The sequence below is a fragment of the Pleurodeles waltl genome, chromosome 8 (assembly GCF_031143425.1).
Source record: "Pleurodeles waltl isolate 20211129_DDA chromosome 8, aPleWal1.hap1.20221129, whole genome shotgun sequence".
Lineage (NCBI taxonomy): Eukaryota > Metazoa > Chordata > Amphibia > Caudata > Salamandridae > Pleurodeles > Pleurodeles waltl.
Genome location: NC_090447.1, coordinates 1,104,115,527 through 1,104,142,795, shown reverse-complemented (window position 1 = coordinate 1,104,142,795; position 27,269 = coordinate 1,104,115,527).

Genomic DNA, 27,269 nt, shown 5'->3' with positions numbered 1-27,269 from the left:
GTCACGCAGGGGGAGCGACCATGTAGGCAAGGGTTGCTCCCGGGGGGCGGGGGTGGGGGTTGGGGGGGCAATTTTTTTTTAGGCCATTTCTGCCCCCCCCCGGGGGACAGATCGGCCTATTATTAGGCCGAACTGCCCCCCGGGGGGGGGGCAGAACACTCTAGGCGCCAGGGCAATTTTTTATTTTGTGTTTTTTTTTTTTTGTTGTTTCTTTTTTTAGAGATGGGGAGCGACCCATCAGGCAAGGGTCGCTCCCCTGGGGGGGGGCAAATTGTATTTAGACCATTTCTGCCCCCCTGGGGGCAGATTGGCCAATTTTAGGTCAATCTGCCCCCAAGGGGGCAGAAACCACTAGCCACCGGGGATTTGTTTTTTGGCGCCAATGTCACGCAGGGGGAGCGACCCCGTAGGCAAGGGTCGCTCCCGGGGGGGGGGGTGGGGGGGCAAATTTATTTTAGGCCATTTCTGCCCCCCCGGGGGACAGATCGGCCTATTATTAGGCCGAACTGCCCCCCGGGGGGGGGGCAGAACACTCTAGGCGCCAGGGCAATTTTTTTTTGTGTTTTTTTTTTTTTGTTGTTTCTTTTTTTAGAGATGGGGAGCGACCCATCAGGCAAGGGTCGCTCCCCTGGGGGGGCAAATTGTATTTAGACCATTTCTGCCCCCCTGGGGGCAGATTGGCCAATTTTAGGTCAATCTGCCCCCAAGGGGGCAGAAACCACTAGGCACCGGGGATTTGTTTTTTGGCGCCAATGTCACGCAGGGGGAGCGACCCCGTAGGCAAGGGTCGCTCCCAGGGGGGGGTGGGTGTTGGGAGGGCAAATTTATTTTAGGCCATTTCTGCCCCCCCGGGGGGCAGATCGGCCTATTATTAGGCCGATCTGCCCCCGGGGGTGGGGGGCAGAAACCTCTAGGCGCCAGGGGAATTTTTCTTTTTTTTCTTTTTTTTTTTCTTTGTTTTTTTTTTTTAGAGATGGGGAGCGACCCATCAGGCAAAAATCGCTCCCCTGGGGGACAAATTGTATTTAGGCCATTTCTGCCCCGCTTGGGGGCAGATTGGCTGAGTTTAGGTCAACCTGCCCCCAAGGGGGCAGAAACCACTAGGCACCGGGGAATTGTTTTTTGGTGCCAATGTCACGCAGGGGGAGCGACCCCGTAGGCAAGGGTCGCTCCCGGCGGGGGAGGGTGGGGGTTGGGGGGGCAAATTTATTTTAGGGCATTTCTGCCCCCCCCCCGGGGCCGGCTGAGCTACAGGCCAAACACCACAGGTAGGCACCTTGCAAAAAACACCTCTGTTTTCTGTGAAAAAATATGTTGTGTCCACGTTGTGTTTTGGGCCATTTCCTTTTGTGGGCGCTAGGCCTACCCACAGAAGTGATGTACCATTTTTATCGAGAGACTTAGGGGAACGCTGGGTGGAAGGAAATTTGTGGCTCCTCTCAGATTCCAGAACTTTCTGTCACCGAAATGAGAGGAAAAAGTGTTTTTTGGGCCAAATTTTGATGTTTGCAAAGGATTCTGGGTAACATAACCTGGTCAGAGCCCCGCAAGTCACCCCATCTTGGATTCCCCTGGGTTTCTAGTTTTCAAAAATGCACTGGTTTGCTAGGTTTCCTCAGGTGTCGGCTGAGCTACAGGCCAAAATCCACAGGTAGGCACTGCTTTTTATAAAAAAATGTGATGTGTCCACGTTGTGTTTTGGGCCCTTTCCTTTCGTGGGCGCTAGTCCTACCCACACAAGTGATGTATCATTTTTATCGGGAGACTTGGGGGAACGCTGGGTAGAAGGAAATTTGTGGCTCCTCTCAGATTCCAGAACTTTCTGCCACAGAAATGTGAGTAACATGTGTATTTTTAGCCAAATTTTGAGGTTTGCAAAGGATTCTGGGTAACAGAACCTGGTCCGAGCCCCGCAAGTCACCCCTCCTTGGATTCCCCTAGGTCTCTAGTTTTCAGAAATGTACAGGTTTGGTAGGTTTCCCTAGGTGCCGGCTGAGCTAGAGGCCAAAATCTACAGGTAGGCACTTCGCAAAAAACACCTCTGTGTTTTTTCCAAAATTTAGGATGTGTCCACGTTGCGCTTTGGGGTGTTTCCTGTCGCCGGCGCTAGGCCTACCCACGCAAGTGAGGTATCATTTTTATCGGGAGACTTGGGGGAACGCTGGGTGGAAGGAAATTTGTAGCTCCTCTCAGATTCCAGAACTTTCTGCCACAGAAATGTGAGTAACATGTGTATTTTTAGCCAAATTTTGAGGTTTGCAAAGGATTCTGGGTAACAGAACCTGGTCCGAGCCCCGCAAGTCACCCCTCCTTGGATTCCCCTAGGTCTCTAGTTTTCAGAAATGCACAGGTTTGGTAGGTTTCCCTAGGTGCCGGCTGAGCTAGAGGCCAAAATCTACAGGTAGGCACTTCGCAAAAAACACCTCTGTTTTTTTCCAAAATTTAGGATGTGTCCACGTTGCGCTTTGGGGTGTTTCCTGTCGCCGGCGCTAGGCCTACCCACGCAAGTGAGGTATCATTTTTATCGGGAGACTTGGGGAAACGCTGGGTGGAAGGAAATTTGTAGCTCCTCTCAGATTCCAGAACTTTCTGCCACAGAAATGTGAGGGACATGTGTTTTTTTAGCCACATTTTGAGGTTTGCAAAGGATTCTGGGTAACAGAACCTGGTCCGAGCCCCGCAAGTCACCCCTCCTTGGATTCCCCTAGGTCTCTAGTTTTCAGAAATGCACAGGTTTGGTAGGTTTCCCTAGGTGCCGGCTGAGCTAGAGGCCAAAATCTACAGGTAGGCACTTCGCAAAAAACACCTCTGTTTTTTTCCAAAATTTAGGATGTGTCCACGTTGCGCTTTGGGGTGTTTCCTGTCGCCGGCGCTAGGCCTACCCACGCAAGTGAGGTATCATTTTTATCGGGAGACTTGGGGGAACGCTGGGTGGAAGGAAATTTGTAGCTCCTCTCAGATTCCAGAACTTTCTGCCACAGAAATGTGAGGGACATGTGTTTTTTTAGCCAAATTTTGAGGTTTGCAAAGGATTCTGGGTAACAGAACCTGGTCCGAGCCCCGCAAGTCACCCCTCCTTGGATTCCCCTAGGTCTCTAGTTTTCAGAAATGCACAGGTTTGGTAGGTTACCCTAGGTGGTGGCTGAGCTAGAGGCCAAAATCTACAGGTAGTCACTTTGCTAAAAACAGCTCTGTTTTCTGTGATATGTCCACGTTTTGTTTTGGGGCATATCCTGTCGCGGGCGCTAGGCCTACCCACACAAGTGAGGTATCATTTTTATCGGGAGACGTGGGGGAACGCTGGGTGGAAGGAAATTTGTGGCTCCTCTCAGATTCCAGAACTTTCTGCCACAGAAATGTGAGGAACATGTGTTTTTTTAGCCAAATTTTGAGGTTTGCAAAGGATTCTGGGTAACAGAACCTGGTCCGAGCCACACAAGTCACCCCTCCTTGGATTCCCCTAGGTCTCTAGTTTTCAGAAATGCATAGGTTTGGTAGGTTTCCCTAGGTGGCGGCTGAGCTAGAGGCCAAAATCTACAGGTAGTCACTTTGCTAAAAACAGCTCTGTTTTCTGTGATATGTCCACGTTGTGTTTTGGGGCATATCCTGTCGCGGGCGCTAGGCCTACCCACACAAGTGAGGTATCATTTTTATCGGGAGACGTGGGGGAACGCTGGGTGGAAGGAAATTTGTGGCTCCTCTCAGATTCCAGAACTTTCTGCCACAGAAATGTGAGGAACATGTGTTTTTTTAGCCAAATTTTGAGGTTTGCAAAGGATTCTGGGTAACAGAACCTGGTCCGAGTCCCGCAAGTCACCCCTCCTTGGATCCCCCTAGGTCTCTAGTTTTCAGAAATGCACAGGTTTCGTAGGTTTCCCTAGGTGGCGGCTGAGCTAGAGGCCAAAATCTACAGGTAGTCACTTTGCTAAAAACAGCTCTGTTTTCTGTGATATGTCCACGTTGTGTTTTGGGGCATATCCTGTCGCGGGCGCTAGGCCTACCCACACAAGTGAGGTATCATTTTTATCGGGAGACGTGGGGGAACGCTAGGTGGATGGAAATTTGTGGCTCCTCTCAGATTCCAGAACTTTCTGCCACAGAAATGTGAGGAACATGTGTTTTTTTAGCCAAATGTTGAGGTTTGCAAAGGATTCTGGGTAACAGAACCTGGTCCGAGCCACACAAGTCACCCCTCCTTGGATTCCCCTAGGTCTCTAGTTTTCAGAAATGCACAGGTTTGGTAGGTTTCCCTAGGTGGCGGCTGAGCTAGAGGCCAAAATCTACAGGTAGTCACTTTGCTAAAAACAGCTCTGTTTTCTGTGATGTGTCCACGTTGTGTTTTGGGGCATATCCTGTCGCGGGCGCTAGGCCTACCCAAACAAGTGAGGTATCATTTTTATCGGGAGACTTGGGGGAACATAGAATAGCAAAACAAGTGTTATTGCCCCTTGTCTTTCTCTACATTTATTCCTTCCAAATATAGGGGTGTGTGTAAAAAAGACATCTATTTGAGAAATTCCATGTAATTCACGTGCTACTATGGTCACCCCGGAATTCAGAGATGTGCAAATAACCACTGCTCCTCAACACCTTATCTTGTTCCCTTTTTGGAAATGCAAAGGTTTTCTTGATAGCTATTTTTTACTCCTTATATTTCAGCAAATGAATTACTGTATACCCGGTATAGAATGAAAACGCACTGCAGGGTGCAGCTCATTTATTGGCTCTGGGTTCCTCGGGTTCTTGATGAACCTACAAACCCTATATATCCCCGCAACCAGAGGAGTCCAGCAGACGTAACGGTATATTGCTTTCGATAATCTGACATTGCAGGGAAAAGTTACAGAGTAAAAAGTAGAGAAAAATTGATGTTTTTTTCACCTCAATTTCAATATTTTTCTTTTTCAGCTGCTATTTTCTGTAGGAAACCCTTGTAGGATCTACACAAATGACCCCTTGCTGAATTCAGAATTTTGTCTACTTTTCAGAAATGTTTAGGTTTCTGGGATCCAGCATTGGTATCATGACCATTCCTGTCACTGACTGGAAGGAGGCTGAAAGCACAAAAAATTGCTCAAATGGGGTATGCCCCAGTAAAATGCCAAAATTGTGTTGAAAAATTGGGTTTTCGGATTCAAGTCTGCCTTTTCCTGAAAGCTGGGAAGCTGCTGAGTTTAGCACCGCAAACCCTTTGTTGATGCCATTTTCAGGGGAAAAACCACAAGCCTTCTTCTGCAGCCACTTTTTCCAATTTTTTTGAAAAAAACAAATTTTCCCTGTATTTTGGACAATTTCTTGGCCTCTTTCAGGGGAACCCACAAAGTCTGGGTACCTCCAGAATCCCTAGGATGTTGGAAAAAAAGGACGCAAATTTGGCTTGGTTAGCTTATGTGGACAAAAAGTTATGCGGGCCTAAGCGCGAACTGCCCCAAATAGGCAAAAAAAGGCCTGGCACAGGAGGGGGAAAAGGCCTGGCAGCGAAGTGGTTAAAAAGTCATACCCTCTGTAAATACTCTGTGTAATAGGGGCACTGTAATTGACCTACTCATTAGTGTTCACATCACTCATAAACAACAGTAAATGGAGAATTTCACATTGCATTGTGTGTACCCAATTGAAGTAACCAAGGAGCAACGAAGAAAATAAGCAGGCTTAAATGTTTTTGAAGTAAATGACGGTAGCCCATGTAACAAGTGGCACCGTACTGTGCATTTCATACAATAGTGAAATATGCAACCTCTAATGGAAGACATTCTCACACATTGTACCACAGGTGTATCAATATTCTCAACAATGTAGTAATGTTATAGAAGAATTCTCTGTGCAACAGAATTTGGCAAAAATAGAAACACTGTCATAGTTTGACTCCTGCTCTAGACAAAGCTGCTGGTTTAAGGATGAGAGCACTTTTGTTTGTAGGTGACTAGGTCACTCTTACAACAAGTCACAAATGTCATCCCAACCCTCCCGGCTCACAAGCAGTACCTCACCAAAAACCCAAACTGTAAAAGGTGATTTTTGGCAGCCTTTAAGCATGGACTTAAGAGTGCGACATCTCAGGGAGGTTGTGGTTAAACGGAGATTACCCCTTCCTCACATGAACAACATGTCTCAATTAAACACAAGGCAATGAAAGAGATGTTGTAAAGTTTCAATAGGTTTTATTAGCAAGGCTGCAATCTACAGTATATTGCATGGACTGCAATGATTAGGATAATAATGTGGAAAATGAAATAGATAAAAAGTAGGCCCTAATACCCTAGCATGATAAGCCTAATCTCTAACCTGAAGAGAGCAAATGTGTTAAACCTAATCTGCCAGTACCATGTCCATGAGAAGAGCCCCCAACTCTTGTTACCTTGGAATGAGTAGGTCAGACTCTGTAGGGACACAAAAACTCGTTCAGCATCAAGGTGATGTGTAGCATAGATAGCGTTGATGGCATCTGGTAGGAATCCCTCTGATTGTCTTTCCTGTATGAAATATATTTATACAGATTTGGTAGGACCCCTGGCACATGCATGTTTCCAAACAATAGATAATAAGGCATATTGGGGTGGCAATTATATAAACAATTCCCTGAAAATGTATATTATGTTACTGGCACACAAAAGTGGGAAAATACATCATGTGACAACCTAAGTATCTCATTTATCTTTGACGCTGATAGTGATGCCTTTACAGAATTGCACTGATAAGGTGAAACTAAAACATCTTCCAAACTAAAAACATGGCAGCCATCTTGGAAGAATAAATTATATAAATTTGCTACGACAGAGCAAACTAAGTAGGTTAAAAGTCACTAGGTGACTGGGGCACAGGCTTACAAGCCAGAAGGCTCAGCTAACTCCTGATTCCCATTAAAAGTAAATTGGATCCACTACAACACGTCCACCACAATGGCCTAGTTTATTGACAAATCACAAACTAATGTTTCCTGTACAACAATGAAAATGAGGTGTAATGTATATTCTGTACCATATTGTTTACCAGTCACGTGATTAAAACAATATTTATGTTCATAAATCAGTACATAGCATAACACTGGCCAAAAAAGAAATGTTGACTAGATCATGAACATCAAAACTGAAAAAACAAATATTCACAAAATTCAGTGAAGTGTTACACTCATCTACAGCCAGTCTTTGAGTAAACCCTGGTTCAGAAAATAAAGGGCTGTGAAAACCACTTACTGAGTTCCTGTAATTAATATGTGTACATAGGCAGAAAGTCCTTATTTCCCTAAAGATGTCGCAAAAATGCTTCACATTAATGCACACTTCCGTGTATTGAGATTCATAAGATACTTGTCATGTTCAAATGATTACTCCACTGTAGCGTTTGATTCATGGCATGAATTGGAGTTGGCATACAACTTCTGGAAACAATATCAATCAAACAACGTGCTATCCCTTTCCATTGCTGTTATCTGTCCTTCTTATAACTGTCTAAGATTACGTCCATCCACATATGATCCAACAGTAATGCTGAACACAACAGGATGAATAGGCCTATAAAAAAATAATATGACGTTACATTTGACATTCTTCGTCACTGTCATCTTCCTGTTGTCTCCCTCCAACACCACCTTTAGGTTGTGATTGGTAATCTGTATCTAGAGTAAATGAGGTGTAGGGCAGTGTTGTGAAGCATAAGCCAGATGGAAATAATGTTGTAGCCCTCGCCAGGAGAGTATGGTAATGTACTGCCAGTTTTATCATGGCATCTGAACGGGAGTTCAGAAGACTTAGGGGCAGATTTAAGAGCCCCTAGCATCTCCTTGTGCCACATTAGCGTAATTATTTTTATGCTAATGTGGCCGAGGCCAAAATGGGTACGCCAAATTTACAAAGTGGTGCAATGCACGCATTGCGCCACTTTGTATTCCTTTGTGCTACATGATGCCTGTGTCAGGCATAATATATGCAAAGGGGGGCATTCCCCAATTGGGGGGCAAACAAAGGCTGCGCCTTTTTATTCTGCACTTTTGATGCCTACTCAGAGCAGGCATTAAGGGGAGGCACACCATTGTTTAGAATGGGCATAAATGGGCTTTGCAGAATTAGCATCAACATTCTTTATGCTAATCCTGCAAAGCTCCCAAATAGTGTCAAAAGTTCTGACACTAGTTTCCTAACTACTGCCATGGTGCGCCATATCTTAGATACATTGCACACATGGTGGCATTAGGGGTGTGCTAAGGAGCAAAAGAAAAGTGGTCGCTGCACCGGGTGCAGTGCCAAGTTTCTTAAATCTGGCCCTAAAAGTTGTCTCAACAGGTCCCCTGGTGCAAACATGTACTTCATTGCAACACACCTCACTGACTTTGCTAGGTTTTCCAGAGGTGTCTATAAGCATGAGATTTTGGGATATCCAGTTGATTTTGCAGCATACTCTCGCACCATAACAGTTGCACAGAAGAGGAAAAATGACATGATGTTTGCATTTAGCTCAATAGCATTGTGATATACATATCAGCTTTGGGAGTTTATTTCAAGAGTCTCGAAGACTAATGTTTTGTTGGTTGTTACATATCCTATGAAGTATACTTCACCTTTGATGTAAATGATGATGTAGAGGTCTTTCACAAACACAGTGAAGTAAGGTAATCATGATCAATGTTTTAAAAATTAAACCACATGATCACAAATATTTTATTGTGAGAACTCTATTTGTGTACAACATTGTACAGCATGTCAAATTTATGATGCACAAACTGCCTCACAGTGCAATTTACATTTTGTACATTTTTGACAATGGAGAGTAACATTACTATAAGATATATATCTTGGTATAACATGAATTATGAAGATTATGAAAATTGAAGGTGGATTGGCAGCCATTCAGACTGACCTTTCCTACATCCAAACAGACTTGGAGCACTGAGTGCCATGGGGGAGCATGGTAAAACATAAATAGCTAACACACAGGAATAGAATGGCATTTTGATCAAAAACAAGGAGGATCTTCAGGACAATCAACCTTTCATTTCCATGTAGTAGAAACATGTGAAGATACATCTATCCACTTATTCTTTTACCCTTCCAACCTGACATCCACTATTTCACCTTCACATTCTGTCATCCATTCACTTTTATCCATCATTAAAACTTCCCCAAATCCTTTCATCCATACATACATCCTTTCTGCCATTCATATATCTATTTATCGACTCTATCATCAATCAGTCTACTCTGCCATCCATCTATGCCTTCAACCATTCACTCTGCCATCCATCAACCCATTCTGCCATCCATCCTTTACTCTGCCATCCCTTCACTTGTTCATCCAAATATCCATTCACACATCCATCTATCACTTCACTCTGCCATTCTTTCACCTGTTCATCCACCTATCATTCACTCAAATTTTCACCTACTCATTCATCCACATACTCTTTCATTAGCCTACTCACTAATCCATATTTCCTTCTTTTGACCCTTCCTTCCAATATTCCTTCTTTATTTTCTTGTTCTATTTACCCAACTGTTGTTTTCATAGCTCCTGCTTGCTCTTCTCTTGTCTCTGTGTTTCAACTTTAATGAGAAACAGTTTTTTACTGAGTTGCAGACAGAATGGGCCCTTAAAGAACTCCACCCCGCTATTTACGTAAAATAGGGAGTTCACTATGCAACCTGCTTCTCAGTACAGTGTGCAGTGAAAATAAAGGACAGATTTATGCAAAGAAATGGACATTAGTCACATGCCTTGCAAAGCAAGCCTTTTATTTTGACTTGAAAATACTTTATTTTATATGCCTATGAACATGATGTTGTGAAGCAGCATGTGTAAAACCACCTCTGCTTCATGTAACTCTTTCCATACACTTACAACTTTAGAACAATATACTATCTCAGTATGGATTGTTAAAACAATATCGTGTTGAAAAATATTATTGTCAAAAACATTGTGTCAAAAATATAATTAACCATAATAATGTGATCCTGTACTTATAATGGTATAGTAAACAAAATATAGATTTTTAATATAAATTGAGTTTAAAGCAGTAAATCTAGAATACTGAAATATGTAATTTTAATATAATGTAAATTAAATATATCCCGCTAATATTTATTTAGTACAATATATATATACATATTTACTTATATAAACACATATATGTATATGTGTATATGTGTATATATATATATATATATATATATGTATATATATATATATATATATATATATATATATATTTACAGTTCTGTAAATATATACATATACAGATAATCACACACACACACACACTCATCTGAGTCCCAAAAATAAAGTAAGATAGAATGGGGCATGGTAGAAATACCTTAACCCTCAGGCCTGGTGGTGGGGTCCACCAAGGACCCCACAATGTCCAGAAAAGCATTTCTTAAAATGTTGCTGCCATATTCATGGAGGGTCTGTGAATCTCAGTAAAAAATTTCAAAAACACAAACGTGGTCTCCCACGCTTCTTTATACCTTCCCCCCAGGTGGACCAGGTCCCAGGGGCACACTGTAATAAATGTACTGAGGAGAGAGGGCCACCTCCCCATGGAAGGATATTTTTGGGCCTGGGGACTGCTACCTGCCCAGGATAAGGCCCATCTTTTGCATGGGGGGGTCAGGTAGACTTCCCTCCTAGGCCTTTTTCGACCCAGGGGACCACTACCTTTCTGGGACAGGTTGAGGTTAAGAAAGGGAGAGGGGCACCTGTCCCCCCACCAGGCCTTTTCAGGGCCTGGGGACCACCACCTCCTCAGGCCCAGGCCCTACAAATATAAAGGGAGGGCCACAGGCCACCCTCCTGGAGCCAATAATTGCCCTGGAGACTGCCACCCTTCAGGACCATCTCCCTATACCCCAAGGTTCCCACCCTTGGTACATAGTTGTTTGCTTTCATAGCTTTGACGGATCCTGCCAAGCGAGAGCAAACAGAAAGTCTGCTCTCAGTAAGTGGGCACAGGAACACTGCTCCTGCCCACTAGAAGTCCACTTTTTATCTGTTTCCTTGCCCGCTGTCAAGTGAGGGTTGGTTCTGCATGTTGTTGGGTGCAGCGCCTGCCTACAGGCCAGGACCTTTGGGGAAACCTCCACTGCGCACACCAAAAGCTATGCAAGGAGCGAGGTTGGGTGCCTGCAGGGGTTGGCTGCAGGGCCTAGCCACAGCACAGGTGCTGTGACCAACCCACGCCACGTACAGCCAAAGGCCATGCATGGCTCAGGTTGGGTGGTTATAGGGGGTTTATTGCAGGGCCTGGCTGAAGGCCTGGACCTGCTGTCCATCCTTTGGTTGTGCATGGTGGGGGTTGGATTAGTTAACGTTCAAAAAACCCTAGAAATTCACTGAAAAAAACAAAGGTTACAGGGATGTTATAGTTAGGAAATAGAAAAATAACTTTAGAAATTCACTGGAATAAACAGGGACGTTATGATTAGGTTCAAATTTCACACACAAAACCATCAAAATTCAATGGTTGTAGTTAAATTTATCTCAAGAATCTATAGCCCATGTGTACAAAAGGATTTTGTATTTTTTAATAGGCTGAATCGCAATTTCAGCTCATTAAGAAATGCAAAACTCTAATTTCAGATCTACAATTCTACCCAGAAGAAATCACAATTTGCGATTCGCAAAATAGGAAATCACAAATAGGAATTGCCTATTTGTGATTTCTTAACCACATGTACTGAGCATTTCTTAAATGCGAATTGGGCATTTTGGGAATGCTATTACCACTAAACTTGATCAGGTGGCAGCAAGGTGCAAACTACAAATAGGCACCCAAAATGCACCAGGCTCTCTCCAAATGGTGGCCCTGTATGTGTTGGTAAGAAGAATGCATATTTTGGCTGGTGAAACAGGAGAGGATATTTTGCGTGAGGGTCACCTTGCTTGAACTGACTGAGGATGAGCTTATTTATAGGTACAGATTGAGTAAATAGGTTGTACCTGATCTAATAGCAGAGTTGCAACCTCAGCTACAGGCCCCAACACTCTGAAGCAATGCAATGCCAACAAAAGTGCAGGTATTGGGTTGCATACACCTATTGGCCTTGAGAAGTTACCTGGGGCTCATAGCATTGGTGGGGGTGGTGTCACAAAGTGCTTTTTCCATGTTCTTTCACTAGTTCCATGAGCACCTGTTGAGCAAAATCAATCAATGCATCACCTTCTCCAATACCCCCCATCAATGCAGCAAACCAAGCTCATCCTCTACAGTGTAGCATATTTCCCTAATGTAATTGGCTGTGTAGATGGCACATATTGCCATATGTCCGTCCTCAGCAACAGAATACATCTACAGGGAAATCACTTCATTTGCAGGTAGTGTGAGACACCTCCTGTATCATTACAGACCTTGTGGCCAGATTCTCAGGTAGCATCCATGACGTCTTCATATTCCACCACAGTAGAATCCACAACCGAGTGGCACAGAGGGAATTTGGCGAGGGTTTCCTATTTAGTAGTGATTTGCTCACTCAAGGTATACACTAGGCACCATTGTGTGGGTGATGTGAGCTATTTTTTTTATCATGCTCCTAAGATCACAGTGCATATCCCTTATGGCCCTGGCTACTCACACCATACCTCAATCTAAGGACAGGAAGTGAGGGGCACTACCACAGCACACAAATGACAATGTGTACAATCATTGAGTGGACATTTGGGATCCAGATGTCTTGCTTCCCCTGCTGCCACAAAACCAATGGGCCCTGTTGTACTGACCAGAATCATGCTGCAAAATCATACCTACCTGTGTCATGCTGCAACTTATTGCAATGCAGTCTCTGATGATGAGTTACCACCGCTACAGGTGCAACAGCAGGGCACACAGGCAGCTGAGGGATGAGCACAGTGCACAGAGATCACTATTTCTGAGGTAAGATAACTTTGATTTACAAATAATGAGACATCACGTATGATGCTAATGCTTAGTGCATAACCGTGACACCACCTTTATTACAAGTATCAACAACATTGTAGCACTTAAAGATTGACCTTGTACTTGTGTAAGTTAGTAACAAAAGTAACAGATGTAAAACAAAACAAAGGCAAAGCAATCCTCTGGGTGTATAGTTTGTCACTTCTTTCCGAGTTTTGGTGTTTTGTCAGCAACATTGAACTGTTGAACTGGTGTTATGTCAGTGCTAGAAATGTGTCTGTGTGAACGCCTGATACTGCATGCCTCCTGAATGGATGCAGTATAGAGGCTAGAGCCCTCTTCACTCTCTGGTAGGGGCTGGGTGTAGGTGACATGGAGGTTGTGGACCTGAATATTCTCTATAGCTGTGGTCACTTGCACAGACCCACGTGCAACGTCCTGAGAGCAGTGCCCGATGTTAGTCTGAATTTTTACAGTACAGCTTGCTAGCATTGTTGTGGGTACAGCCAGGCAGTTGAGGGAGTGGGTGAATAAATCAAACCTTGCCAGCTACTGCCTGTGCCTCTGTTCCTGTACACAGTGCTACTTCTCCATTTCTGCCAGTCAATAGTCCCATATCCTGCAGTGAATTAGACATACGTTTCAGCTGCCTACTAACTGTTTGTTTCTGTTTTGTCTGCAGGCACTGTACTGATATGATGGACTTCTACAACCCATCACACACAGGCAGGAGCACTATCCAACAAGATGTCTGACAAGTTCTCAGTATCGATTGCTGCTCTTTGCCCTGTGTGCCCTGACCTCCAATGCTGTGGGGTCCCTGCCCTGTGATTGGCCCTCATGACTGTTCTCAAAACATGACAGCAGTGAGATGGTTGCACTCCTGCAAGTTAGACTTGGGGTGATGGGTAGAGGGGTTGGTAGTGTTGTATGCAGCATTACCACATCAGTGTCAGTAGGCCTTTTAGCTGCACTGGGTCCTGGCATGTCCTGGCTGTGATCTGTGTAGGTGGATGTAATTAGTTATTGTAAATGAATTTCCATATTTTGGCCACAGTGATGTTTTGCCTCTGTTACAAGTGTTTATGACTTGTTAATGTGGCAGGGATATGTTTTGGGCATTAATCAGCACACAGTGCAGTAAGCAGATGATGTGTACTGAAAGGGTGAATTGCCAGAGAGTGGCAAACGTCTCAGTGGACCTGATTATACTGTATGTATGTTATATGGATTTACTAACATTCTGTTTTGTTAATTAGGTGAAGGGAAGCAGGCTTACCATTTATGGACTTGCTGGATTGGTGGTGCTGATCTCACCTACTCCCACTCTCTTTTGTTCCAGGGTCCCCTCTATCAGTGCCACCATTGTGGAGGAGGGTACTGTGGGAGTCCTCCTCAAATTCCACATCCCTTTGCCATCCTGCCAGCCTGCTTCACCTTCGTATGAGACCTCAGGTCATACCATCTTTTGCGTATCTCAAAGATGGTAATCTGGGTGACTCCTGGGGAAGTTCACCTTCTCCAGGATGGTGGTCCATATCCGGATCATTTGGCTCTCTGTCACAGAGAAGGAGGCCTTTCCAAATAGTTGGTCTATATGGGCTACACGTTGCTCTGTCAGGAGATCCAGTTCCTTCACCAAAAAACACACTTTGTGCTTTCTGGAGCCTGAATCCTTGCTCCTATCCTCTTTGGTCATGTTATTCACCTGGGATGATGTAATTACGGGCAGTAGTGATGCAGGGGCACTCCTTCCTTCAATCATAGGCCTCTGTGTTCAGGACACACCCTATATTTGTATCCTCCCTTTGGTGACATCCTCACTGTGTACCAGGAGACAGGACTTCCCAAACTTTAGAAAATCACAGAATTGTGATTTCCTGTTTGCGATTTCAATTCCATAGGATTCACAAATAGGAAATCACAAGTTTGGTACATTCCTAATTGTGATTCCCACATTGCCATTTCTTCTGATTTGCAATTTGGGAATTGAAAATTGTAATTTTTGAAAATGTGGGCCTAGAACTTGTGCCCTAAGTCACACCCTCACCATACAATTCTACTTACCCCATATATTACATCAGAAATTACATCATCTACGACATATTTCATAATTTTACTGCAAGATTTGCAATAACACTTGATTAGAAAACTGTGCATTGTGTGGGTGCAAGTTATAATTACCTTAGGGCAAGAGTTACAGTTTCTGGAGATAAGTATAGCTATAACATCTAAATTTCTATTGTTTTGAGGAAGTAAAATTTGAACCTAACTATAATGTACGTGTAGCCTTTGTTTCTTTAGTGAATTTCTAAGGCTTTTAAAAAATTATATTTCTTAATTTTAACACTCCTGTAAAGTTTGTTTTTATTCAGTGAATATATATATATATATATATTCCATTTTAGGGGGGCACAAAAATGGTGCAATGGAATCTATGAGATTCCACTGCGCCATTTTTACGGACTATTTTTAATGCCTGCACAGAGCAGGTATTAAAAAGGGGCATACCATTTTTCTTACTGGGCCCCGATGCACCTTGCAGAATTAGCACCTTTTTGGTGCTAATCCTGCAATGTACTACATTTGTGTCAAAACTGCTGATGTTATTGTCCCTAACCTGCACCATGGTGCTTTGTATGTTAAATACAGCTCACACATGGTGGCATAATCGGGGCCACTTAGGGGCACAAGAAAAGTGGTGCAAAATTTGGGCCTTTCAGTGGCTGTTACGTAGGGCCACGAAGATCAGGTTTTGCGACTGTCAAATTGCGAGACTTAGCAACTCGCAATTTGCGAGTCGCAAAACTGGATATACAGCAATGTCAATTACACTGTTTGCGATTCGCAATAGGGTCGCAAATGACGTACCTCATGAATATTCATGAGCTAGGGTACAATTTGCCACCCCATTGGGAATGGCGGCACTGACAGGGATGGTGGCCTGCTTGGGTCAGCAGACCACCATGTCTGTCGCTGTTTTTAAATAAATCAGTATTTTTTTAAAAAAAATGCAGCCCATTTTCCTTAAAGGAAAACGGAATGGATTTCAAAAACAAAAATGAAAAGTTTTCTTTTCATTTTTTCAGAGCAGGCAGTGGTCCGTGGCACTACGGCCTGCTCTGAAAAAATGTTTTTGTTGCCATTCACAAAGGGGAAGGGGCCCCTTTTGTGAATGGGTTAGCACCAATTCGAGACTGGTGCTACCTCCGATTGTTTTGTGAGCGCATTCACTGTCACAAAACATTCATACATCGGACTGCGACTCCCAATTAGGAAGGGAATGCCCTTACTAATTGCGACTCGCAAACCCTTTTTGAGATTTGTTAAATAAATTACTGAATTGCAAAAATGGTCTGTAGATACCAAAATGCTTTTTTCTCATCGCAAAGGGCCCGATTCTGCGAGAAAAAAGGTATGTACATGTGGCCCATAGTGATGTACATTTTTATATAGCTACTTAATTGTGTAAACTATGACATTTAATAGTTTGTATTACAACCCCAAATATATTGTTTTTCTTTCCTTTTCAAACAGCTACCTACTTTTACAAATAAAGAGAAACATTGGCAAAAATAAAAGAAATAAAAAACAAGGAAGCACCAGAGGAAACAATACCATCTGCTTGCAAGTCAGATTGAGAAGGGACATAATGCAGAGAATGCACTTAACCGCTTCAGTGCGGGTGTTGGCCACTGGCCGACACCCGCACTACCTCCCTGGTGTGGGTCACGACCAGTGGCCCACACCAGGGGGGTGATTAAAAAATCCTCTGTTGCATCACATCGCAGGATTTTTATTAAATTAAAAAAAAAAACGGGAGACATGGAAGATCTTCTGTGTCTCCCACCTGCCCCCAAGGAAAGCATACAGCTGTTAAAAAATATATATAGATCTATATATATGTATATAGATCTATATATAGATATGTCTATGTAGATATATCTATCTATATATATATATATATATATATATATATATATATATATATATATATATGTCTGTAGATAAATGTATGTGTATATATATATATATATATATATATATACATATATATATATATATAGCAATCACTTTTGTCAACGCATGCGTGGTTTCTCTGGGGGCTGCGATCGGCCCCCAGGAAAACCACACCCACATATAAAAGTGATCTCTTTACACACACACACAGATATATATATATATATATATATATATATATATATATATATATATATATATATATATATATATATATATATATATATATATGTGCCACCAGTTCTCTTGCAGATGCAGCTTGCGTCTTGAAAGCAATGCACATACTTCAAATGACGCGTTTCAACTGTGGCTTTTAGGCAACAATAAAAAAGTAAAGTAACTCTTGTGATTATGTTTCTGCTAGAAAATGATCTGACTTTTATCTAGTGCCAGTTTTCATTCCATATAGTAGTGCAGAATGTTTATATGCCTATTGCAATTATCAAAACTGTATTATATGTGAATAGCTGAGTGGATTATTAAAGACATCCATTACCTGCACTATAATACAAATGAAATCTATGTGTGAGGGGGCTATGGAGAGATGAAATGCACTTGTGACGGGTGGTAGTGAGGTAATCAGAGGAGAAGGCAATGGGAGTGGGAGAATCAATAATGATTGTTGGACTGGATGCTAGAGGCGCTAAAGACTGTGCAATTGGTATATGACAAGGTGAAGTCTTTTTTTTTTTTTTAGTGTCTTGAGAGAACATGCTGATTGAGGGAAGAAACAAAGGTAAGGTGACCTCTACCGTTTCAGATATCACACACACACCCACCAGCAATTTTGTGACTGTCTACATAGGCTGGTGTTTTAGAGCAACAGTAGCAGAGATGGCATCTCATTGGATGACTGCTGTTCAAGCTTTAACTCGGGTTATAGAGGACAGCTCTGATGTAGGATCAGAGACTGAGACAGCATCTGAGGGATAGGAGAATAACGTAGACTCTTGGAGTGATTTTTCATTTGGAGGAGTCCAATTTGATAAATCCTCTTCCAGTGATTATGAGGGAGGCGATGAAGACAGTCCTGCTGTCCCTTCGCAAAATACAGTTTGAGCAGCGGGACAATAGTGGGTTAGCCCAACTCAGAATGCAGGTGCATGTGGCAGCAAGCACAGAGAGAGTGCTCTCTTGGGAGTTCCCCAATTTAGTTCAGCCCCCAATTCCTCTGCCCAAATCGTACTGTGGAGACATCAAAATTATCTATCCCAAAACAACCTGGTTTTGTAAGGCAGGCACCTACGTTTTTGGTCCTGGGCTCGGCACCCATATAGGGAAACCTATCAAACCTAGACATTTCTGGAAACTATGCATCCGGGGAAGTCTACAGAGGTGTGACTTGTGTGGATTCCCCAACATTTTCGTACCCAGATTGCCCTGCAAATCTGAAATGTTGAATAAAACTCTATTTTTCTTGCATTTCTGTCACATAAACTACAGGAATATGCAGGGATCCACAAAATTCCTACCACCCAGTGTTTCCTCATCTGTCCTGATAAAAACGCTACCCCACCTGAGTGCCTTTACCTAATGCCTGCATCAGGAATGGATCACCCCAGGGTCAACAGTTGCCCTCATGTAAGGATCAACATTGACGGTCGGGTGATCTATTCCTGACACGGGCACTAGGCCTACCCACACAAGTGAGGTACCATTTTTATCGGGACACTTGGAGGAATGCTAGGTGGAAGAAAATGTGTGGCTCCTCTCAGATGCCAGAACTTTCTATCACCAAAGTGTGAGGAAAAAGTGTTTTTTGCCATATTTTGAGATTTGAAAAGGATTCTGGGTAACTGAACCTGGTGAGAGCCCCGCAAGTCACCCTATTCTGAATTCCCCTAGGTGTCTCGTTTAAAAAAAATATATAGGTTTGCTAGGTTTCCTTAGGTGCTGGCTGAGCTAGAGGCCAAAATCCACAGCGAGGCACTTTGCAAAAACATGTCCGTTTTCAATGGAAAAATGTGATATGTCCATGTTGTTTTTTGTGGCATTTCTTGTCGCGGGCACTAGGCTTACCAACACAAGTGAGGTACCATTGCTATTGAGAGGCTTGGAGGAATGCTGGGTAGGAGGAAGTTTGTGGCTCCTCTCAGATTCCAGAACTTTGCAGCACCAAACTATGAGGGAAAAGTGTTTTGTTTGCCAAATTGTGAGGTTTGAACAGGATCCTAAGTAACAGAACATGGTGAGAGCCCCACAAGTCAACTCATCCTGGATTCTTCTAGGTGTCTAGTTTAAAAAATGCACAGGTTTGGTAGGTTTCCCTACTTTCCGGAAGAGCTATAGGCCAAGGACCACAGCTAGGCACTTTCCAAAAAAACACGTCAGATTTCAATGTAAAAATGTGATGTGTCCATGTTGCGTTTCCTGTCGTGGGCAGTCGTCCTACCCACACAAGTGAGGTACCATTTTCATTGAGAGACTTGGGGGAACACAGAATAGCAGAACAAATGTTATTCCCCCTTGTGTTTCTCTACATTTTGTCCTTCCAAATGTAAGACAGTGTGTAAAAAAGAAGACTATTTGAGAAATGCCCTGTAATTCACATGCTAGTATGGGTGCCCCGGATTTCAGAGATGTGCAAATAACCACTGCTCCTCAACACCTTATCTTGTGCCCATTTTGTAAATATAAAGGTTTCCTTTATACCTATTTTTCAGTCTTTATATTTCACCAAATGAATTGCTGCATACCTGGTATGCAATTAAAACCCATTACAAAAAGCATCTCATTTATTGGCTCTGGGTACTAAGGGTTCTTGATGAATCTACGAGTCCTATATATCCCCGCAAATAAAAGAGTCCAGCAGATGTAACAGTATATTGCTTTCAAAAATCTGCCATAGCTAGAAAAAGTTATAGAAGAAAACGTGGCCAGAAATGGCTCTTTTTTCACCTTAATTTCAATATGTTTTTTATTTTAGCTGTTACTTTCTGTAGGAAAACATTGAAGGAACTGCACAAATGACCCCTTGCTAAATTTAGAATGTTGTCTACTTTTCAGAAATGTTTAGCTGTCCTGGATCTGTTTCCAAATTTTTTTGCCTCCTCCAGGGGAACCCACAAAGTCTAGCTACCTTTAGAATCTCTAGGATGTTGGAAAAAAAGTACGCAACTTTGGCATGGATAGCTTATGTGGACAAAAAGGTATGAATGCCCATTCGTGAACTACCCCAAATAGTAAAAAAAGGGCAGAGCACTGGGGTGAGGGGGAGGAAGGCCCAGCAGCTAACGGGCTAAAGGGAAAGTGTGGAATTATAAAGCAACATTTTAAATTGAGTATGAAAGGAGAAACCATAAGTGTCATTACAAATAATACATGTTACAAGAAATCAGAAATTTTAACAAGAAGACAGAAACAATTTAAGCACATACAAACAATGATGTTTTGTAGTAGGATTATTCCGCATTTTGTACAGACTATGAGTCAGTATAAAAGGAGATGGAAAGCAGTCAAACAAAAACAACATATTGAGAATGAAGTTGATATAACATTTATCCTGAAGAAGACACTATTTATGTTGATACTGAACAGAATGAGATTACTGAATAAAACATTTTGTCCATGAAGAGAAAAAGCCAACAAAAGACTTGTGAATCAGAAGAGAATGGAAGCGCACATCTAATACTGAGCCTTTCTTTAATGAAGTACTCCCACGAGAACACATTAATGCATGTTGTTGAAACAATTGATTGATGCAATGAGGTAAAAGATTTAGACAGGCCCCTGTAGACAAATGGGGCTGAAGTAGTATTTGTAGTGTTAGCCAGGAATCGATTGACAAATTAAGACATTTTCTATGATAATTTCCTGCTAGATGTGTAAAGAGAAAATTTGCATTTTTTAAAGGATTAGATCCATGCAAAATGAAGAAGTTTACAGGGCATTCACTGGCACGTTTATCGTAGAAAGTATGTACAAGCACCTTTCATCACTTCAGAATATTGGATGTTCATTACACTTAAATGAGAAACTTAGTTAGGAGGCTTTACTTTGTGAAAAATCCTGTGTTATGTTTAGGAGTGATGAATAGAGATCTATTGCCTGGTACATTCCGAAAGGTGGAAAACATTCGTGAAGATGTTCAGTTTTGTTTATTTGGTCCTGAGAGAGGAGTCTAGGGAAAATGACAAGTTGGTGACTAGAGGTGTGGAAGAACAGGACACAGGTATTAGTATTGAAAACTTTACACAAGAGATTTTAAATTTTAGCACAGTTTATTCAGTGAAACAAAATTGTGTTTGTATTTGTTTTCAGTCCACTCACTACAAAAGCCAAACTCGCAATGCAATTGTTTCCTCAAAAACTGAAAAGGAGAGCAGAGATAAGTGGAAGAAATTAGTTGTATATTTATTTGAAAAGGAATGCTTTGGTTTGGCAGCACAGCAAATTATATGTAAGTATTGCTATGATAAGATAGAGGATATCAAAATGCCAACCAAAGTAAACATAACAAGGCAGGATTGGTGCCAATTCCAGAAGAACTACAACAACTAAATGTTTATGATTGAATTCTCATGCAATCTATACACCCTTTTCAAGCAATAATTTGTATGGCACCAAAGACCTGGAAACTACCACTGAAAGAGCTACAGAAAGGACTTAAAGGAAGAGTTGTCTACTTATCTTTATATTTTAAATGGAATGTTGAAACTGTGGATGCTGCGAGAGACACTAATTAACCAGTTATTATTCTAATGAATGGTGTGACTACCAAAAACAAAACTCTGGCAAGATCTAATGGATGTTTCTAAAGTAAAAAAAAAAGCTACATTATACGTGAAACAAAATAATATTTATTACAAAAATGTTCAAGTTGTTGGAGATGTTACTTCTATGGAGGATGAAATGTTACCATCAAGTGGCCAAATTGAAAAAGTGGATAGAAGAATCAGAAGAAATCTAAAAACACTATTGTATACATCCACTCCATTCCAAAGACGTTATTGCCAATTATATTTATCTGTTTCAAATGAAACAAGCAAAAGGAGCTCCATTGATTGTCTGGGAAAACGTTTAGAGGATTGCTGTTTTCCACACCTCTTTCCTACTGCAGTAGGGGGCAGGTATGATGACCGCCCTAGACAAATACCAGCAACTGATTACAGGTCAACTATACAATATTCAGAGTACCCTAGATTTTGCCAGTGTATTCCATACATATTGACTGAAGACAAGAGTTTAACTACAAAATCTCTCTGCAAAGGAATTTGTAAGGATGAAAAGTTGGATTACAATTTGATTGACGCTGGCATGTCAACATGGTACCAACAAGTTTTGATATCGTGGTCATGGAGAACCTAAAAGTGTGTTGCAAAACATAGGTGCACCGACTTGGTTTGTGACACTCCGTTGTGAAGACTACATGTGGGATTGTCAGGAATAAGGCCAGGCGCGGTCCAGGTCTTGCCCAAAATTCCACTGCACAACTCTGCAGCGCTTTATGTGCACCACTGATCATCCCTGCTTGCTCCAAGAATGGCCATCAGCGTTGTCTGCCCTGGGGTAAAGCTCAAGTAGCTGCAGGTTCAGGGCATTGGTGGTCAAGATGCACTTATCAGTGTTATCCTATGAAAGGACTACATTTCTCATGTTTTTAGAGGCAGCGGCCATCTTGGGGTGTGGCAGGCCTATAAAGCCCAGCCACACCTAAGCACGTTGCTCACTATTTTGAAGACTTCGATGCAGCCAGACCTCGTGGAGGTTTCTCTGGAAAAGTCCAGAGTTTCTGAATGGCAGAGTATCGTATTACCAGAGTCTGTGGTGCATCCACACATGAGTAGGTCGTACTCGTAGTGGTAAGGCCTTGCTGAATCCAAGTTTGGAGGAAGTTAATACTTCCAAGAGGTAATGCGCTTTGTGCGCACGTGATTCATGGTTTTCCGTTCATAGATGTAAAGGGCTCCTTTGGCTCAGTGAATTCAAAGCGTTTCAGTTCACGGAGATAACGCGCTTATTGCACATGTAATTCATGGTGTTTTCGTTCACAGATGTAAAGCACTCTTTTGGCTCAGTGATTCAAAGTGTTTCAGTCCACAGAGATAACGCGCTCAGTGCACATGTAATTCATGGTATTTCCGTTCACAGATGTAAAGCGCTCTTTTGGCTCAGTGATGCAAAGTGATTCAGTTCACAGAGATAACGCGCTCAGTGCACATGTAATTCATGATGTTTCCGTTCACAGATGTAAAGCACTCTTTTTGCTCAGTGATTCAAAGCGATTCAGTTCACAGAGATAACGCGCTTAGTGCACATGTAATTCATGGTGTTTCCGTTCACAGATGTAAAGCGGTCTTTTGGCTCCGTGATTCAAAGCAATTCAGTTCACAGAGATAACGCGCCTAGTGCACATGTAATTCATGGTGCTTTCCATTCACAGATGTAAAACGCTCTTTTGGCTTAGTAATTCAAAGCTTTTCAGTTCACAAAGAAAACGCGTTAAGTGCACAAGTAATTCAAGGTGTTTCAATTCCCAAGTGAAAAGCGCTTCCTGGTGTTATTAAGTATGGCACTTTAGGTTTTAGATTAGTAAAACCTTTTTGTCAGTTATTATGAATGTGAAAGTATTTTGGAGATAAAACTAATCACAGTTTTCATTAATCTTTGAATAACTTAAGATATGCAAAAACATTTAAGTCTTTGAAAGTTTCTAAGTCATGATCAAAGGTTTATGATGTCAATACATAAATGTTACAGGATTGATATTCTGTGTAAAATCATAGTTCAACGTTCTTGCCATCTCTTGAATCTGAGGTTGTGTTTTGACAAGGGGCTTCACCCCCATTTTAGACGAGGTCTCCACCTGATATCTCGGAGACACATTTAGTCAAGAGTCCATGAATGATTTAGGTTTTCTATGAATGAGTAAATGCCTATTGTTCTAACCTTTTCCTTTTCAGATCTCTCTCCCTGCGGTTCCCTTCCCTAAATTCCCTTCCCCCGAATGGCTTCACCATAACTCTGTACTTTAATAGCTTTCTGAGTTGGTGATGCCAGGAGGTGAACCTTTTGTTCAGCAACGTGCAGATCCAGAGGAAAGGACCCCGTGACAGGGATGACTTACTTGACTTTTTGAGAGAAGCAAAGTCAAACATTAAGGACATCAATGTGAAGACACCAGGGGATCTTTTCTCTTTGAATCCTGCCACTGGTTGTAGATATTTCGAACAGAGGTTTCAAGCCATGTTGGCCTTCATCTGCAACAAAAGAAATCCTCCTTTTGGTGAAGTTACTGATGTCCTTTGGCAGAAAGAGTACCAAGCAAGATGTGCTCCTCATATTCATATGCCACCATGGATAAAAGATGCCTCAAAATATGGAACAAACACTGATGACTCCTTACTCTCTTTCATAGAACAGTATATGACATGCACTATCCCAAAGGACAGTGATGAGAAAAACCTAATGCAACAAGTCTGTGATTTCAAACATATATATGTGACAAGTTCTGTTGTCAAAAATACAGCCGTAAAGGAACATTTTATACAAGGTGTTTCTTTGGATTTCCAAGACCTGTTATTTCCTAAGGAAGAGTGATCAGCATTTTATCTGTTTTCAGACATGCACTGACATGACAATCACCAAAAACACATATAGCCTCAGAAGAACGGAGCCTTCCAAGTACATTAATTACCATAATCCTGTGATTCTGAAAATGTGGGATGCAAATATGGATATAAAACTTGTTGCAGACAACTCCATCACTGCTGCTTATTGTTTCACTTTGTACATTACAAAATCAGATAAGACAGAGATGAAGGGACTATGGCCCACACCATACCCACACACCAACATATACTGGGTGGGAACCAGGGCTCACCTATGAACCACACCCTGTGACTCTGTAGTTGGCCCATCACATTTGGGATGCTGCTATTCCTCAGGGCAAAGATATCATGCACAGTCCCAAGATATTTAGCATTGATGTGGGAGATATACTGGTCTGCCAAGCACACCATCTGTACATTCATAGAGTGGAACCTCTTCCGATTTCCTGTTCATTCTGACGGGAAATGGGGACAAATGCAATATGTGTTTCATCAATTGCCCAAATTATATTGGGGATATGGCCTATTGTCTTCAACCTGGGGAAATACAATGTAGCTGCACATGTGTTTAATCAGGGCAGACAACACTCTTGTTAGCACTATTGAAAACATTGGCTATGACATTCCTGCTGCCAAGCCCAATGTCACTTGGAAAGAACCAGTTGCCAGGAAATGGAGCAATGATAGACCTTGCACAAGGAGGGGGATCCCAGTGTGGTGAAGGATAGCAGATATCAGGTCAGGCTCCAACTGGGCAAACAGCTCTGTGATTGCCGCCCTCTCCATTGAGGATAATGTGCCTGTCCTCCATTGTTGCCAAGTCTACCAGGGCTCTGTACACAGGGGTATGATTCCATCTCCTATTCATCCACAGCGGTAGCATTCTATGGGCCAAAACAGAGGAGCCGGTCAAACAATGAACAATGGTGCTACAACAGAATTTTGCATGCTGTTAACTTGTAATGGGTCAGTGTGATTTGTACAGTACATCCTAATTTCACCAGTGACACAGCAATTATCCAGGGCCTGCTCCCCCCCAAAATGGCATCCGCCTGTCCTGTGTGGAGGGACAGGTGGAAGTGAGGTAATTCCGCTGATGTTGTGTGCCGTTGTGGGAGGTGGTCGGGACCTGCCGTGCAAATTCTCATTGGTTAATGTTGGGCCCTTTGGGGTACAGTGGCCAATGGTGATTTACGCTGACGGTGACGGTGTGCACCACCGTGGATATGAGCAAAATTTTCTATCTGATCCCTCACTTGCTACCTGATCTTCAGCAGAAGAGGACCTACACTGCATGTGCTGCTGTGACATGTGTCTGGAACCTAGCATGGCCCATGTAACTGAGAAAAGGGCACCACCCTTCACTCTGGCGGAGTTGGAAAAACTGGTCAATGGGGTCCCTGTCCAGAATGGACTGCTATATGGTCCTCCAGACCAACAGGTAGTATACTGTAGGCACGATGCATGTGGCATAAATGCATGGAATGGTGTGTGTGAAGGTCTTGTGTTAGGGGGGTAGGTGGTTGTCCTCTGGGTGGCGTATTGGTTGTGTGCTGGGCTATGTATGTGTAAATGGTGATGCGAAGGGGTATGGTAGGTCATAAGTGTAACAGGCAGGACTGTTTGACTAATTGCATTTTCCTGTGTGAATTGCCTCTGCAGGTCAGCGCCCATCAAAAGAAGGGTATATGGCATGCCATCGCTAAAGATGCTATGGGTCTACAGCAGGTGGGAGGGTTTGAGACGCTGGGCACAGAAGATGGCGGAGGCCCAGCTGGGGATAGCCTCCCACAGAGGAAGGGGTGCCCATTGAACCCTGACTCCCCTGATGGCCTGTATACTGGTGGTGGTCTATCCTTAGCTGGATGGGCACATGAGGGTATCATAGCAGCTCAAGGGGGTGGGTACAATGCCCATCATTACAAATTATGCATGGTAGGGTGGTATCTGGGTGGGGGATGTGTGTTAATGGGTGCCTCTAGACCAGGCCTGACATTGCAGCATAGGTCACCAGAAGGGAGAATCTTGCTACCTAGCTCATAGGCATCCACAACTGGTCAGGTCTGGGTGGGTTACAGGTGTGCTGCATTTGGGGGTGTGTGCCCCTCTCCATGGCTTGGCTGCTAACTATTGATCTGGTAGTGCTATGGCATACTGAGTAGGGCTGATCCCTGTGTGTTAGGGTGCTGTGCACGCCAATGGTGGTGTTGGTGCAGCTATTGCCCTAGTGTATCCTTTGTCTCTGTCCCCACTTTCTTGTTTTGTCATCCTGTCCTTATGTTCAATCGCATCATCTGGCGGAGGAGCAGAGGCACCGGTGACGGAGAGAGCTGCATTCCACAGGACCCAGGAGGCAGATTCCCACCGATGCTGAGGCACAAGTGGGACAGAGGGCGAAGGGAACACCATGTCGGAGACTGGAGGGGACATTTCTTACACAGATACCTCCTCCGGTGGAAGCTCCCTAGTGGTGGCGGACAACTCTGTAAACACCCCAGCTACAGTTACCACCACCACCCCCAGTGCCAGCACCGCCCTCCCAGCAGCCCCTCATTGCGTTGCCCTTGCCCGCTCACCCGGGTGGGCATCTTCTTAGCCCCAGGCACCTCAGGCCCTGCTCCAGTAAGCCCTGCTGCCCTGAATGAGGAGGCTATTGACCTCCTGAGATCCATCTCTGTAGGGCAGTCAACCAATGTGAATGCCATCCAGGGGCTGGCTGCCCAGATGCAACAGTCCACTGCATTCCTAGAGGGCATCCACACTGGCTTGGCTGCCCAACAGAGATCGATCCAGGCTCTGGCCTCCTCTCTGATGGCAGACATTGTCCCTGTTTCTAA